Source organism: Oryctolagus cuniculus, chromosome 13 (assembly GCF_964237555.1).
Source record: "Oryctolagus cuniculus chromosome 13, mOryCun1.1, whole genome shotgun sequence".
Taxonomy (NCBI): domain Eukaryota; kingdom Metazoa; phylum Chordata; class Mammalia; order Lagomorpha; family Leporidae; genus Oryctolagus; species Oryctolagus cuniculus.
Genome location: NC_091444.1, coordinates 21,959,439 through 21,972,991, shown reverse-complemented (window position 1 = coordinate 21,972,991; position 13,553 = coordinate 21,959,439). Strand labels below are relative to the sequence as shown.

Sequence of the window (13,553 nt, the reverse complement as noted above, 5' to 3'; positions counted from 1 at the left end):
ATTCTGTCCTTCTAAAGCCTCGAGCACGCCACTTGCACCGCTGGTCCTGCTCTCGGAGCTGTGGCATCACGGCCGTGTTATCAGTTCTCACAGCATGGTACCGGGTTTTTGTTTTTGTTTTTGTTTTTTTTTCAGGAACCAAAAGCCCTCTAGACTGGATTTGTTCACTTCATCTTGTATTTTTAAATCTGCTCTCTACTTCATTTTGTTTTAAGATTTTATTTATTTACTTGAGAGGTAGAGTTACTGACAGAGGGAAAGACAGAGAGAAAGGTCTTCTATCCACTGATTCACTCCCCAAATGGACGCAACAGCTGGAGCTGGGCTGATCCAAAGCCAGGAGCCAGGAGCTTCTTCTAAGTCTCCCAGGTGGGTGCAGGGGCCAAAGGACTCGGGCCATCTTCCACTACTTTCCCACATCATTAGCAGGGAGCTGGATGAGAAGAGGAGCAGCCAGGACTCTAACAGGTGCCCATATGGGCTGTCGGCACTGCAGGCAGAGGCTTAACCTAACTAAGCCACCACGCCAGCCACTCTACTCCATTTTTTAAACGAGTTCATTTCTTTAAGAGAAAGTTTGTCGTCACCTTAGAAATCACAGTGAAATTCATTACTTAGACTCCTTCCTACATAAAATCATTTTTTCTGTATATCAGTGCCTCATTTCTTTTTTTTTTTCTTTCTTTTTTTTTTTTTTTGACAGGCAGAGTGGACAGTGTGAGAGAGAGACAGAGAGAAAGGTCTTCCTTTGCCGTTGGTTCACCCCCCAATGGCCGCTGCAGCCGGTGCATCGCGCTGATCCGAAGCCAGGAGCCAGGTGCTTCTCCTGGTCTCCCATGGGGTGCAGGGCCCAAGTACTTGGGCCATCCTCCACTGCACTCCCTGGCCACAGCAGAGAGCTGGCCTGGAAGAGGGGCAACCAGGACAGAATCCGGCACCCCGACCGGGACTAGAACCCGGTGTGCCGGCACTGCAAGGCGGAGGATTAGCCTAGTGAGCCGCGGCGCCGGCTTGCCTCATTTCAATCTTCCTTCTCTCACCTGCAAATGCCTGTTGCCTACCGTTTCTGTGTCACACACAGCGTAAGACCTGGGAATTCGGGGTGAGCGAAAGAAACACAGCCCCTGTCTTCATGGGGTCCACACACTAGGGGGAGATACACACATGCACGGATGCCCATACATCTGTGATCACACACTGGGACTGGTGGTTGCAGACAAGGGTGCCAAGAAAAGGGGCAGGAACCCACTTCTAGACTGGGAGTCCAGAGGGCACCTGAGGAGGTGATGGGAGCCAGGGTTGCTAAGGAAGGAGCCAGCCAAAGGGAGCCCTGGAGAGGAAGGGGCTCGGCAGGCTGCCCACAGGAACGGCTGGGCGACCGTGTGACTCGCGTGGCCAGAAAAGGCTGGGGTGGCTGGGGACAGCATGCGAAGCCCCCGTCAGGAAAGGCCTTGGAGGCCATGAGAAGGACCTTGATTGTGATCTGCGCGCCTGAAGAAGCTGGCACATTATTTTACGAGAGAAAGTGACACAATCTGGCGTATTAGGAGCCCATGAGACAACATGTGGGAAATGGTTTAGAAAGGGTGAGAGTGAAAGGGAAACGGAAGTTCACAGGCTGTGGCAATGGTCCAGAGGAGAGCCGACACCAGCTCCGACTGCGCAGGCACAGGCGAGAGGACACGGAACCAGTTAAGGACTAGCAACAGCAGCCGCACGGGACCGGCTGTTGGGTTGCGTCTAATTGATCCCCAGCGATCTACAATATATGGCTCCTGGTTTTCTCAGGAGCAGTCCTGGGATGGCAGTGTCTGAGTGTGTGTGTTATGGATGACAAATGACCAAGGTATAGAATTCCTGGGGGACAGGACTTCTTTCCCTCACCATTCAAAAACCTTTGCATCGTTGCCTTAATACAGCTACAGAGCAAAAATCTGAAGCATGCCTGATTCTCTTCTTTTCCTCCCTGCATTTTATTTCTAGAGCTTTCTTAACCTTTGCGCTGTAGACCCTCTGCCTGGAAGCATCTGGGAGCAGTTGTTGAATTCATCTGCTCAGCGTGATAGTGTTCAGCCCGCCCAGCGTCCGCTCGGCTTTCTTCTGGGATCAGCAGCGCTGTTTTCCTCTGGGAAATGGTCTCTGCCTTACTCGCACCTCATGCAAGCGCTGGACAGAGCTGACCCAGGCCTCCCTCCAGGGGCAGATGTGTGCTGACACTGAAGTGAATGCAACAACCCTTCGCAGGCACATAGACAGACTCCAGGGGGGGACATGACCCGCGCCAAGCCAATCAAAGTCGCTGAGGATTAACCCAGGGTTAATGATGGAAGTGGTGGAGGGGAGGTTGGGGGTTGTCAGGCTGAAAGAAGGTAAGCCTGGAGGGCGTGAGTGCCCCCTGTGGGAGCAACCCCCCCAACCAGGGGAAGCACGCACAGGAAGGAGGCACCATGGAGGCGCATTCCTGGGGAAGCTTCAGCTCCCTCACTGGAGCCAGGAAGAGCCCCCTTCTTGCATGAGCCAGTTTGAGCCGGAATCCCAACAAAATCCAGATTCCTAATGAAAACAGTAAGCAAATTCAGCATTTAAACAAAGGTCTTCCCGAAAACAAAGACATTTTCTACACGTGGCTTCTGCCCCAAATGATTCTGATTATTTTTAGGAACTCCTGCTGCTCGTGGGTGGCTCTTTGATATCTGTCTTTCACACTGATTCCAGTCTTTCATTTTCATTTCCTTATCTTTTGATTTTGTGTTCTAAGAAATTTATCTTCAGTCTGTTTTTTACTCACTGGTTTTAGTTTCCTGCAGTGCCCATTTGCAAGTCGTGGCTTCCCTTCCGGAGTTTAATTCAATAGCCATGTGTCTAACCTAACAAAATAGCTCTTCCACTTGCAGCATTTCATTGTAGAATGTCTTATTTTTATTTTTTTTATTTTTTTTTTTATTTTTTGACAGGCAGAGTGGACAGTGAGAGAGAGAGACAGAGAGAAAGGTCTTCCTTTGCTGTTGGCTCACCCTCCAATGGCCACCGCGGCCGACGCTCTGCAGCTGGCGCACCACGCTGATGCGAAGGCAGGAGCCAGGTGCTTCTCCTGGTCTCCCATGGGGTGCAGGGCCCAAGCACTTGGGCCATCCTCCACTGCACTCCCGGGCCACAGCAGAGAGCTGGCCTGGAAGAGGGGCAACCGGGACAGAATCCTGCGCCCCGACCGGGACTAGAACCCGGTGTGCCGGCGCTGCAAGGCGGAGGATTAGCCTAGTGAGCCGTGGCGCCGGCCCTGTAGAATGTCTTACGCTAGTCACAGCTGTCAATTTTTTTAGCATCTAGCCTACAGTATTCTTATTTTAAAAAAGTGAATGAAGTTGTCATTTATTTTCCAGATCAGTGGTCCCTCTGCTCAGTTTATTTAGCTCCCTTGAGTCTGCTTTGTCCTTCTAGCATCTACCACCCACTACACACACACACACACACACACACACACACATACACACACAATTCAAAAAGTTCTCAGGAAATGAAATTAAAAGGTAAGTTTATTTTGCTGCAAGAAAAAATTGAAATTGTCTACATGAGGTCTTCAAAAAGTTCATGAAAAATATATAAAAAAAAAACCACACAGATTCCAAACATTTTTGCACCAAAATAAACTTTTTAAAAATTTGTTATTTTATTTATTTTAAAGGCAGAGTGACAGAGAAGCCAGTGTAGAGAGAGGGATCCTCCACCCACTGGTCTACTGCCCACATGATAATGAGCCAGGCCAAAGCCAAGAGCTAGGAGCTCCATCTGGGTCTCCCACGCAGGTGCAGGGGCCCAAGGACTTCAAGCACCTGCTGCTGCTTTCCCAGGCGCAGTGTCAGGGAGCGGATCCGAGCACAGCAGCAGGGCTGGCGCTCTGACTTGGGATGCTAGTCTTGCAAGTGGTCACTTTACCTACTCATCAAAATGCCAGCCTCCAAACCTATTTTTAATTCGGTTTTCCCATGAACTTTTTGAAGTTCCCTCACATAGATGTGTGTGTGTGTGTGTGAGAGAGAGAGAGTATGTGGACATAAATCAACACCTAGAACAATGCCTAGCCTAAGTGGGGACTCAAGGACAGGGAGGGGCTCTCCCTCTTAATTTTTTCAAAGTTTCTTTTTAGCACAGACAAGTAAATCACAACCCAAGGGAGTCAACTGAGAGTTATCAGAAACACACACAGGGGAAGGCGTTCGGGCTCAGCAGTTAAGACGCCACTTGGGGCACCCACATACCGTATCTGAGTGCCTGGGCTCAACTCCAGGCCCTGTTTTCAATCCCAGCTTCTGCTCATGTGCACCTTGGCAAGGCAGCACGAGATGGCCCAGTAAAGACACAGTCTGACTCACCCAATGCCCACTTGATTTTGCAGTATAGCCCAGCTCTGGCTGTTGCAGGCATTTGGGGAGTGAACCAATAAATGGAAGACCTCTCTCTCTCTCTCTCTCTCTCGCTCTTGCTCTCTCATCTCTTTGCCTTTGAAATAAGATGAAAATAAATCAATCATTTTTAAAAGAATTTTTTATTTATTTGACAGGTAGAGTTACAGACAGTGAGAGAGAGAAAGAGAGAAAGGTCTTCCATCCGGTGGAGCCAGGTGCCTCTTCCTGGTCTCCCATGCGGGTGCAGGGGCCCAAGCACTTGGGCCATCCTCCACTGCCCTCCCAGGCCACAGCAGAGAGCTGGCCTGGAAGAGGAGCAACTGGGACTAGAACCCGGCGCCCATATGGGATGCCGGCGCCGCAGGCAGAGGATTAACCTAGTGTGCCACAGCACCGGCCCCTCAATCAATCATTTTTTAAAAGAATACATACACCACCGAATTGACCAGACACAGGTGTGTATTCTAAAAACACTGCCAGGTGTGGACAGGGGGAGGGCACGCAGGGCCCAAGGATGGGGGGAGCTTTGAAGAGGGAGTGTCTTCTCACACCCACACCCGCAATGTCCGTCCATTCAGCAGCACAAACGCTCCGCTGGTTCTCCTGTGAAGTCAGGGGATTTCAGGGCCCAGACGGAGAGTTTTAGGTTGGAAATTCCCCCTGGATCTTCCACCCCTCCACCCCGAGTGAATGCGCAGGAGCAGGGGAGGGAGCTGGTGCGAGCAGCTTCCTTGGGTGGTTGACGGCAGAGTCTCTGGTCTGATCCCTGGTGGTTCACAGAGCACCTCTGCCCAGGAACATTTGCGTGCATCCAGCCTCCGCCTTGCTGTGCCTGGAAGGACGCTGCCAGGAGCAGCAGCTTGGTGATGTGGGCTAAGCCGCTGCTATGACTCACACAATGCACACTCGCCCAGCCCTCGTGCACCCGAGTTCCTCCTGTCTCTAGTCACCCTCAGCCTCTCACTACCCAAAGCGTTCCCAGGCACTCAGCCTGGGGTGTTCTGACGAAGACTGAGAACAGCGCAATCCAAAAAGGTTAGCACTGAAGCCAGGGATGCCTGAGTGGGGAAGGACCTCACCGTTCGCCGGCCCCTCAGGGACCCTCTTGGCCATGGCTGGGACAGCTGTCAGCCAACTCTGCCTTGTGACTTCCAAGGCTGGGTGCAAAGCTGGCAAACAGGTGGAAGTGTTAAGCAACCCACAGTTCAATATGCTCGAAGCGCCCGTGGATTTCCCATAGTTGGCTGTGTCCCTGTGGTTCCCTGCAGGAGAGATGGGAGGAGCTCTTCTGAGTAGGAGTACTGGGCTGTGGTGGGAAGGAAAGAGCAGGGGAGGGGCGGGGAGACACAGAGGGGCACGGAGAAGGAGGGGTTTCCTCTCTTACCTCAGGGACTTCCAACGCCATTCACTGAAATGATGCTGGACTGATCGCTCCATAATTCTGTGTCACTTCAAACAGCTCCCCAGACTCCATCCCCAAAAGTCGAATTTAGCACGTGTGAGGGACTGGACTCGTGGCCTAGTGGGTTAAGCCACCACCTGTGATGCTGAGAGCCCTTAGGTGCGAGTCCCAGCTGCTCCACTTCCTATCCCACTCCCTGCTTAACAGCCTAGGAAAAGCAGCAGAAGATGGTCCTAGTGCTTGAGACCCTGCCACCCACGTGGGAGACCCACATGGAGCTCCTAGTTCCTTGGCTTTGGCCTGGCCCAGTTCTTCCTGTTGGGACTATGTGGGGAGGGGGGGTGAACCAGCAGATGGAAGAGCTCTCTCTGACTCTCATCTCTCTGTAACTCTACCTTTCAAATAACTAAACAAATCCTTTGAAACATTTTAGTACATCCGAATGAGGTCTGCATGTCTTTTTTTCAGGTTTTCGATACATTGGAATTGCCTGCAGGTTGAAATTCACTTCCTTAAAGAGCTCTGGACAAGCCCACCCCATCCCCAGTGATTAAAAAATTCCCACGAACAGTTTCCTGAAGGCCTGTGCTTGCACGGCAGTGGGCAGGTGGACTGATCCCTGGGTAAGAACAAGTCCCTGCTCTCCCCAAACCCAGCCTGGCCGACCGGCTCACCTGAGCCCTGTAGCCACCTCCCTGTCCCAGCATCCAGCTCGCCGCTTTGTTGTGGGCTAAGCCAAGCTGCTGACAGGAACAAAAATGACTTGTTTTTGAGAGTAAAGATACAAGCTCTGACTCAGATGACGCACTCGCGTTCACGGAGGGAGACTCTCACATCCGACCTACCTTCCGTCCACAGAAAGTCACGTTGCTACTCTAACCACATCACTAATTCCGAAAGATGGGGACTCCTACACACGGCCTCCCGGTCAATGCCTCTGATTGGTGCAGGGACCTGGCAGGCGCCCAGCCCCAAGTTCCTGGCACCCCCAGTTCTCTTGGCATCAACAGCAAAATCACTTGGGTATGACTGCAGTGCAGAAGGTAGGGTCCTCAATTTGCGGGTTCTCTGGGATTCTGCCCTAAAAAGGCAGACTCTTGGGCTCAGGAAAAGACCTTGAGCATATCCTGCCTTTTGAGCCAGCAGGCCCAGGTAATCCTGTGCAAGCCTGGTGTTTGAACTTGACCCACTCAGGGCTGGGCCTCCGGGAAGGACAGTATCTGGAGGAGACCACTGCCCCCTGCCCTCCAGGACCACGCTGCTCCTGCCCTTGAGGTCCTTCACAGACATCCCCCTCACCTGCCTCTCCCAGGGTCTGCCTAAAGACTCTCTTATCTGCCAGAAGATTGGTCTCTTGCTAGGGGGTCCTATTCTAACCGCCTGGGCAGAGAGAACAGAGCAAGGGGATAGGACAGACACCTGGGCAGGACTGTCCAAGGAACAAGAAGCCAGGATTGTTCAAGGAACGAGAAGCCCAGGGTTGGGACTCACCCTTGGCCTTCCTCCTCCCCCACCAAAAAAAGAACAAAAAAAATACAAAACAAAACCTTAAACTCTGTGTCCCTGTGATGCCACTAAGCATTGAATTATCAGGTAGTGACTCACCTTTGAGCTCTTTGTTGATGAACCACAGTTGTAGACCTGGATTTAAGCCCTGGCTCCATCGTGAATTGGCTGCATGACCTTGAGAAAGTTATTGAACCTCTTGAACATTTAGTTCTCTTCTCTGTAAAACCGACATGAGGTGATCAGTGGATACAGCTGTGTCTGGTTTCATACGGTAACCTGAAAAGATATATATTTATTTGAAAGAGTTACACAGAGAGGAGAGGCAGAAAGAGAGAAAGAGAGAAGTCTCCCATCTGCTGGTTCACTCTCAATTGGCTGCAACGGCCAGAGATGCACTGATCCAAAGCCAGGAGCCAGGAGCTTCTTCCGGGTCTCCCACATGGGTGCAGGGGTCCAAGGACTTGAGCCATCTTCTACTGCTTTCTCAGTCCATAGCAGAGAGCTGGATCAGAAGTGGAGCTGCTGGGACTCAAACCGGTGCCCATGTGGGATACTGACACTGCCCATACTTCCGGGTCTCCCATGCAGGTGCAGGGGCCCAAGGACTTGGGTCATCTTCTACTGCTTTCCCAGGCCATAACAGAGAGCTGGACCAGAAGTGGAGCAGCTGGGACCCATACCAGTGCCCATATGGGATAAATGGCAGTTTTACCTGCTATGCCACAGCACCAGCCCCAGAAGGCAATTTTTTAAAAATCACCCTAGATATTACTAACAACATAACTATGAAACACACATCTTCTTACACTTATCTCCTCCTCTTCTTCTTCACCTGCTCCAAGCACCAGGCCTAGCGCAATGAAGTGCAGGAGCCCAGAGCCGCACTCAACACCACGCACCTGCTGCAGCCCCCACCCCCTCTCCAGGCTCCCACGTTTGCCTTCCCATCATGACGCCGTTCTTTCATCTGCTGGTTGAAATTGTTTCCAAAGCTGTCTTCATCCTCCCCCAGCCCCAATGGACAAGGTGCCCAGGTCAACCAGCGTTCATTAGCAAAGAGTGACAGGTACTGTTGCTAGTGCCTAAGGATACAGAGGTGATGAAAGTCTGGTCCCTGAGGTCAAGAGATGCAGCTGCTTTGCATCGGGACCCATCACTGTCATCCTGAGAGGAGAGGAAATCCAGCGATCAGCCCACAGCGCCGGGAGAGCGCAGAGGTGGAGCTCTTGGTCAGCTCGGGGGGCCTGGGATGCTTTCAACCTTGGCTTTGAGAAGCAGAGAAGAGGGAAGACCCTCTCTAAGACTGACAGAGAGGAGGGCCAGCAGGGCTGCAGGCTGACAGGAGAGGCGGGGAAGCAGACGGAGCTGCACGGGGAGGGAGGGGCTGAGTGTGAGCCATCCCAGCTCGGCTCCCCTCCACCCTCACTCGGGCACAGGGAGATGGTGGGAACAGGAGCGCCCTTCTGTGGGGAGCATTCCTGGGGAAGGAGCTGGCTCCAGAAATCCCCTTTCTCTGACCTTCATCACATCCTCGGCTGAGAGCTGTACACAAACTCAAAGGACGTGGGGACGCGGAGGCCCCCTTCTGCTGGTTTCTTCTTTTTTATCTACAGACAACTTTTCTTTTGATTTCGTAAGTCCAATTGCAGAATTCAGAAACTCCCATTCCCCTCACAAGGGGGTGAAAATCGGAAGATGCAGTGCTTTCTGGGGAAGGTTTTAACTTGGGAATGAAGATTTCACCAGCACCTCAGCATCCAGCCACCCCCCCTTCATGGGCCCAAGGTCCACGGCCATGGGGCAGGAGCAAGGCCGGCCGCCAGGGCTTCCTAGACTACGTTCCTAGCCGGAGGTTGTTGCTGGCCTGGCGCCTGGCCACCATCATCACCACTGCTGGCCGTGGGTACTTACCCCTCGCTTCCTGGGCTCAGTGCTCGGGGCCAGGGCGGGGGTCTGTGGCCGGTCTCCTCGTTCCTTGCCCTCCTGCTCCTGCTGTTCCCCGAGTGCAGGTGCCCTTTCACTGTGATCAAGATCTGCAGATAACAGCTCTTTCTGGAAGGTTCTGATCACCATCCTTGGCATGCCTTTTACAACACCCCAAGCACATGCACACTCATACATCCAACTCACTCTCTTGCTGGCAAACTTCCACTCACCCTTCAAGTTCAGTCACGTGTCACTCATCTCAGCAGAACTTCCCCTGGCCACCCCTCCTCCTGCTGGTTGCCGCTTACTCTCTAGGCTTCACAGCACCTCTTCTCCAACCCTTCATAACGCTGCCCCATTGTGCAGCAGGCTGTTGGCGACCATTCCCAGGAAGACGCAGCTCCTCCAGGCACAGCCGGGGACCCACCCCAGCATCCAGCCCAGTGCCTAGCAAACACTGTCTGAGCATGGGCTCCACCACTAAACCGGAAGCTGGATGGGGCCAACTTTCTGTCTTGTTCGGCGTCGTATCCACGGCAGCCAGGACAGTGCCTTGCAGGCAGAAGGCCCTCAATACAAATCGGTTGAATCAACTGAATTTAATTAACTCAGGATGACCCAGGGAAATACAAGACTTGTCCAAGCAACAACGTTTCCTGAAAGCTGCTTTATTTGAGATGACGTCAACTTTAGATTTTTATTGAGTGCGTGTACAAGTCTTTTTACGCAAACTGTGGGAGAGAGGAAGACTAGGGCAGCCAGTTTATTGGCAGGTGGGAAGGTGGAGATGAGATCTTTATAAAAACAGTGCCAACACCAGGGAGACAGCCGTAAGAGCCAAGAAGAGAGACAGACCTAATTGCTGTGGGGATTCTCGCTTCCGTCTCCCCAGAAATGGGCAGAGACCTCCAAGGAGAACGAGCCACTTGCCTTGAAACACCGTGCATGGTGATTTCACACCCTGGCCCTGGCCACCCGCTCTAATTGGTTGGAGGGTGGATGCCCCACCTAAGCTGAACTGTTGGTCTCTGCACGTTCTCATGCACGCATGGAAGCTAAAAGGCTGTTCTCCAGAAAGGGGAGTGGGATAGTAATTGCTGGAGGCTGGGGGCAGAGGCTGGGGGCTCCGAGGGAGGCTGGATAGCCGGCAGTACAACACTGCTGCGTGGGGAGAATGCGTTCCGGTGCTCAGCAGCACAGCAGGATGACTGTGATGACAACAACCTCTGCACGTGGAGACCCCGGAGAGAGCAGCTCAAAGCCTCCACACACAGAGACAGGCAGAGGAGACGGAGACGCTTGTTCCCCGGCTCCAGTCACTGCACACGTACACAAGGACGTACACCTGCAAGGAGGTACACGCCTGGGTCAGTGAGACAGAGAAAAAGGAAATGCAGTGTTTTAGAAGAAGGAATTAGCACATGGGCCCTGGCTCCGGGCTGCGAGGTTGCCGTCTACGGCAAACCTCCAGGAGGCACTGAGGGACCCGGTCTGGGCGAGAACGGGACAGCAGGGGCAGGGGCAGGGGTAGGGCCAGGGGCACCAAGCATTGCAGGAAGGAGCGTGCTTGCTTCCTTGGAGAGCCAGAGGCTGGGCCTGGCTTTCGGGCGCTCCTGATTCCAACTCCTCCGTGGCCAGCAGTGGCTTCCATTCATTCCTAGTCTGAGACCCCCAGGCCCCTTACCAGAATCCCTCTCCTTTCACTTCAGCCAGCTGGACCTGCACCCTGCAGCCTCCAAACCTTGGTGAAGATTGTGTCACTATGTAGGAGCGGGTGTGTCCGGATGGGCACTGGTGGAGAAAGGGTGTAGTTTATCGGTCACCCTCTCCCTCCCCCATGTCCCCACCCTCTCCCACCACATCCCCAGTCCAGAGGCCCCTCCATCTCCCCTAAACCTGGCAGCAGCCCAGCAGTGAGGGATTTCATGGCCAGGCAAAGGCCGGCCTGGGGAGTCGTGGGTGTCCGGAAGCCCCATCTGACAGAGCCTTGGAATAAACCGGGTATTGGTAGCTCCAGAGAACAACTCTGCCTCCAGAGTCCCTGTAACAGAAGTGACGCACCCCCAGGGAGAGCCAGCAGTGTCTGCACAGGTGGTGGCGTGTGCGCAGCTGCAGGTGTGGGTGGGAGAGGCACGGGGTCCCTGGGGGATGTCCTGGAGCCCCGTCGGTGTGCCCAGCACTTCTCTCTAAAGGAAAAGTATGCAGAGTCACTGTTACAAAGGAAAGGCACTGAGCTCCTACCTCCTTGTGGCTTTGAGGTTGGCAAAAGTGCACACACGGCAACCTCTTTACAAAAACTGAGCCCAGCTACTCTGAGCTGAATCACACCCTCAACCCAGGCTCCCAGAGGAGAGGGAGGGGCGGAGTTTCTGGGGAAGAGGTGGTGGGACTCCAGGACTGGGTGGGGGGAAGAGATGGCCAAGTTCATGGAGGAGTCCAGAGGCATATAAAGGAGCGAGGGAACACATACATTACATACTGATGCATAGCCTGTATTATTATTTGTTATTATATAATACACATGGTATACTACTATATATTTGTATAATAGAATTACCAGTGTTGGAGCAGACATTTTTTTTTAAGATTTATTTATTTATTTATTTGAAAGTCAGAGTTACACAGAGGAAGGAGAGGCAGAGAGAGAGAGAAGGAGAGAGAGAGAGAGAGTTTTCCATCCGTTGGTTCACTCCCAGTTGGCTGCAATGGCCGGAGCTGCGCCGATACGAAGCCAGGAGCTAGGAGTTTCCTCCGGGTCTCCCACACGGGTACAGGGGCCCAAGGACTTGGACCATCTTCTGCTTTCCCAGGCCATAGCAGAGAGCTGGATAGGAAGTGGAGCAGCCAGGTCTCAAACCGGCGCCCATGTGGGATGCCGGTGATTCAGGTCAGAGCATTAACCCACTGCGCCACAGTGCCAGCCCTGGAGCAGGCATTTTGCAGAATGGTTAGGTCAGCACTAGGGATGCCCTGGGTTTGACCCGGCTCTGTTTCTCATCCAGCTTCCAGCTAATGCAGCCTGGGAGGCTCAAGAACTTGGGTTCCTGCCATCTGTGTGGGAGACTCAGATGGAGTTCCGGTCTCCTAGTTTAACCTCGCCCAGCCCTGGCTGCTGGCAGGCATTTGGGAAGTGAACTTGTAAATACAAGATCTTTCTTTCACTGTCACTGTCTTTCTCGTGCCCTCTCTCGCTCTCTGCCTTTCAAACAAAATGAAAATTTTAAAAATTATCTATGTTGAATGAGGCCCGGGGCTTTGGGAGAAAGAGACCCTGCAGCCTTGACTTTGTTAGCATTGCAGGAAATGGACTTGGAGGCTGCAGAGATGAGGGCTTGACCCTACATTTCACCCTCCCTTCAGTGCCTTTGTCGGCACTTCCACACAGGTGCCCAGGTGCAGCCTGGGCTGTAGCACCGGCTTCCACAAGGGCTCTGCCTGCTCACAAGGGAGGGGCTTGGGTGTAAGGCATGAGCTGGGCAGCTTGAGAGGCAGGGACGTGGGCAGTTTCTCCTTCTTTCTTGACACATTTCCCATCTAAACCTCTTTGCTCCTACTTCGTCTCCCTCTCTGGGAGGTGGGGCAGGTGGGAGACCACCACTCCCCTAGCACTCGCCCCGCATTGTGGCTAAGAATGTGAGTTTGGAGTCAGGTTGCCTGAATTGCAACCTAGCTCTGCCACTTTGCAAACTGCCCTTGGGAAAGTAATTTCAGCTTTCTCTCTGACTTTCAGTTTCCCCTCTGCAAGGCGGAGATCAAGTTAGACCCTGCCTCATAAGCGTATTGCGAAAATGACTCAGGGGAAAAAGTCTACCCCAGTGAGCACCTGGAAGACTTCTGGGTGGGTCCTCACCGGCACTGCCGACACCAGCTGCTGGGTTTTGACGTTCAGGTCTTTCCAACCTCATGGGGATTGTGGCCTCTTGTCAGGGAAGTCTCCTCCCTCACCCCTCTCTCTGAGGAACTCAAAGCACTTCCCAGATAGATAGCCTTGGAGCAGAGGACAAGGAGCTTGGGCCAATTCTCCCCACTCCACCGTGGGCCAAGGTCAGGTCCAGAGCTGTCGGGCACGGGGCCAAAGCTTCAGCACAGCAAGGCCCGGCTATAAGCACAGCCAAGACCTCACAGCCCCTGGGAACCATTCCCTGGACCAGCAAGGCGGCTACCTTGACTCTGCCTGGGCCCTGTTAAGGAGGACATGCAAGCAGCAAGTCGTCCCGAGGAAGTCACCTGTCCCCCATGACCTACAGCAGGTGTGTTCTCCTTCCCCCTTCCGCTCCAACTCAGCACAACCAAACTCAGAAGGTTCTGGGTGC

General features: G+C 53.1%; 1 long non-coding RNA gene across 3 annotated transcripts in view; it reads right to left on the bottom strand.

Moving 5' to 3' along the window:
• Positions 1-3,758: 3,758 nt before the first annotated feature.
• LOC127483528 (uncharacterized) overlaps positions 3,759-13,553 on the bottom strand; it is a 37,217-nt gene continuing 27,422 nt past the window's right edge. Inside the window, exons 2-5 of one of the 3 annotated variants that reach the window (XR_007909893.2) lie at positions 7,411-7,590; positions 6,480-6,548; positions 5,788-6,013; positions 3,759-5,665 (exon numbers count right to left, since the gene is read on the bottom strand). This is a non-coding gene — a long non-coding RNA (uncharacterized lncRNA). Of the gene's footprint in view, positions 5,666-5,787; positions 6,549-7,410; positions 7,591-13,553 lie in introns of all 3 variants that reach the window. The other 2 variants (XR_007909892.2, XR_011381392.1) reach the window with 2 other exon arrangements.